General features: G+C 29.8%; 1 long non-coding RNA gene across 1 annotated transcript; it reads right to left on the bottom strand.

The window, feature by feature from the left end:
- Window positions 1-2,026: 2,026 nt before the first annotated feature.
- On the bottom strand, window positions 2,027-3,340 carry LOC134265410 (uncharacterized). Its single transcript, XR_009991749.1, has 3 exons — window positions 3,229-3,340; window positions 2,517-2,587; window positions 2,027-2,056 (listed from the first exon to the last, which is right to left on the bottom strand). It is a non-coding gene; the product is annotated as an uncharacterized LOC134265410 (long non-coding RNA).
- Between the last annotated feature and the right edge of the window lie 311 nt (window positions 3,341-3,651).

The following is a 3,651-nucleotide window of genomic DNA, read 5'->3' as shown; positions in this document are numbered from 1 at the left end:
TTCGCTTTGTTGTCATACGGGGTCATAAGTTTTTCACAAACACATCTTGTTCCTTATAACTTTTGATTGAGAAGAAAAAAGGGCGTTCATATTCAATACACTATGTCATAAAAAAATATATTCACCCACAAAGACAGCGAAAGTGGGGGCCCGGAATTCTTTGAATTTGCTTGTTTTGCAATGTTATTTTTTTCATTTTACGTTTTTTTCCAACCTTCTGATATGTGGTATCAGACAATCATTTTTTCTTCTTGTTGGTCTCCCTTCTTAGGACATCTTGATCCTCACTGTATAGTGCACTGAGTCTATTTCTTAGTTTAATTGGAGTTTGTTTTTTTCAATCAGGTTTTTAGTTTGTCTACATTGTACTTTATTATACTTGTCTCAGGTTTTGCATTGTTCGCCAGTTTGATTTTCAATTTGGCTGTATCATGTAGTGGTCAGAGTTAATATATTTTGCTCATCTCATAGCTTTTACATCCTACAAAGAACTTCTCCATCTCTGAGTTATCATAATGTGGTCAATTTTGTCCTTTGTTTTACCACTGAAGCTCGATTTGTATAAAATTATTACATGTAATTACTAGTAATTACAAGAGTAATCAATTCTTGCTGAGGAAATACATATTTAAATCATACAATGAAATGATTTTGCAGATTGTCTAGAGGAACTGGGTGTTGTGAAGGATTCATGCCAGACGCTAGAACTGGAAATTGTACAAGTATTGAAACAGTCAGATTAAGTATCATAAAATAAAACGTAACACTTATTTCAATATTTCACACAGAAGTTTAATTTCTTGACTACTGCAATTCTAGAATTAACTTATAATGTCAAATGCTTAATATTCAGAATGTGCACCTGGGTATTATGGCAAAAACTGTTCAAAGATTTGTCAATACCCAACATTTGGTCAGGACTGCAATGACATATGCAGCTGTGAACGTGGTCTCTGCAACTTTGCTACACAGGAAAAATGTCCACATGTGTTAAACATATGTTAAACATGTGTTTAACATATATTTTTTACACATGTAAAACACATAAAAAGAGCACACATGTTTTGGTTTTATTTTTACACATGTTAAACATATGTTTCACATGTGTTAAACATGTGTAAAAATAAACACATTGTATATTTATACATATGAAACATGTGTTAAACATGTGTTTTATATATGTTATATTTTTGTGAATTATACGTGTATAATACTACTGTTGTACTTATTATCATTTTTATACTTTTTTCATGCCTGTCCACATATGTGAATCATATGAAAAGGGCAGCATATGTAAATCATATGAAATAGTTAAATGTGTTCTCTTTCAATATTTATCACAAGGAAAAACACATTCTTGTACACATTTAAAAATCAGATATTTCTGCTTTAGATGAAAATCCATTACATTCCAATGATCTATCTTCATGGGTTAAATATTTGAAAATTAATATCTTAAAATGCTTACACAACTTTTTTGATAAATGATTTTCATAGAGAAATAACTTATTTTTCAGTGTACTTTCTAAACAGGAAAGTATACAAAAAAGTCAGTAGCATTTGTTGATACATATATTTTACATATTCTAAGTTGAGTACAAATTATAAGATTTCCACAAAATGATTAAATAGTTAAACATCCATACATGTACAAATGAATAACATAATTAGTCCATGTACTTGTTTATAATTTATATGATTTGACATGAAAGTGTCCAAAGCAAAATTGAAATATCACATATAACATTTGTCATGTATTCTCTATTGTAAATTTATGAAAAATCAAGTTATTTTATATTACAGCATACAAATAAGAATGGGAATTAAATCTTTACAGGTCAAATGCAGACAAGATTGTGTACATCCTCCCAATTTCATAATTATTTCATATATTTTCTTGTTCTTTTTCCTTCTGTATCTTTCAGTTTTCTCCAGTCGTCCTCCCTCTGATCTTCCATGAGCTTGACCATTTTGAACTCTCTTTGAACTGTACCCAAAATGCAAATCCACCATTTCTCCCATTCCTGAACAATTTCTTTGTGGCACAGAATGGTCTCTACAAAAATTTCAAAAGAAAAATAAAACAATTCTTAAATTAAAAAATCAATTCTACAAGTAATATTAAAGTTCAGCAAACAAATGTATGCCCAATTCACCAACAGAGATATGATCCGAGGATAAAATAATGTTATTATATATGTTATACTAGGTGTTTTGTCAATGCCTTCTGATGTAATTTGCAAGACAATTACTCTGTTGGAAGATATGCTTCATAATAAAGTCATAAAAAGCATTTTTTATTTTGATTTTGACAATTAAATTTGGAATGTTCAAACAGTATTACTAATTCATATTGCCAAAAATTAAGAAGATTCTGACACAAATATTTTATTTTTGGACAAAAAATACTACAGAGAAGTAGACAGGCACAAAAACAAACAGACAGTGTGATTCCAGGATATCCCAAACGTTGTTGAAAAGAATATAACAAAGTTTATTTAACAGTGTGTAGTTACCTTAATTAAACTTTTAAGCAAGTCTTGGATCTTGGGATATATTCTTATGAGACGCTGACTGTATATTGAACCTGTAAAACAAATATTCACGCAGTAGATATCTTCTAACCATAACTAAAACTTAATTAAACTACAAAACTACAACTACAAAAAGAGAGAGTACATGTTTGTAGGTTCTTAATAGTCTTAATTAATATCTTACATTTTACCAAGAAACTATGTTCTCTAGTATTGGAAAAAAAATATAAATGTCAGGTAATGAATACTGGTACATAATAGATGTAAATATCCAACGGATTAGCTAGCTGATGTACTTTCAACAATCAACACATATGCACATGTACTTGTAACTTGAAAGTTGGATGTCACTGTTATTATTAATTTTTAACTTAAATTCAAAAATTCAATTGCCCCCCACCCCCCCCCCCCTTGAAGTCATTTACAGTACATGTACCAGTTTCATAGCTTTTAAAGCCAGCAAATTCTATTCATACTCTCCATATTTTAAAAGTGCACTGGATTAAAACTGTTTAATAATATAGAATAAAATTATTGTAGTATTGAGTTGGGGACTTATTTTTTATGAAACAATATAAACAATTATAATGTAGAATTATAAAGGAACAAAAAGAAATTATCAAGAAATATTTTGTCATGAAGGAGTCATTACAGATGTTTACTTTGATTTTTTATTGCAAGTATTTATTTTTACCTTTAATATTGTGATGATGCAATCATCTGTCAAATCAGCTTTAGGATCAATCGCCAGTCTTATCAGCTTTGGGCTTTTTAGACGCAGCACTGTGACACTGAACTCAAGTTACTGCATGCACCTATAGGCCATAAAAACAAACACTTGTTATTAAGTTAATGAAAGAATCGACTTGACAGCCATCTCAACATACATAAACACCAACTGACAGTCACAAATGACAACGGTTTCAAGGTTTCTACTTTCACTTTCATATCAGTACGTAACCACAAAAGTAAAACCAATAATGCCTTTAAAAAATAGAGTAACATGTAATGTTTACGTTCATTCAGAAACAAATTTATCCAAAATTACTTACCTGTATACAAATTATAAAAAACAGTGATGCCTTTAACCTAGCTAACATGTAACCGCTTACATTCA

Source organism: Saccostrea cucullata, unplaced genomic scaffold (assembly GCF_032062105.1).
Source record: "Saccostrea cucullata isolate Sc308-1 unplaced genomic scaffold, CSIRO_AGI_Scuc_v1 ctg10475, whole genome shotgun sequence".
Taxonomy (NCBI): Eukaryota; Metazoa; Mollusca; class Bivalvia; order Ostreida; family Ostreidae; genus Saccostrea; species Saccostrea cuccullata.
This window is presented reverse-complemented; position numbering and strand designations above follow the sequence as displayed.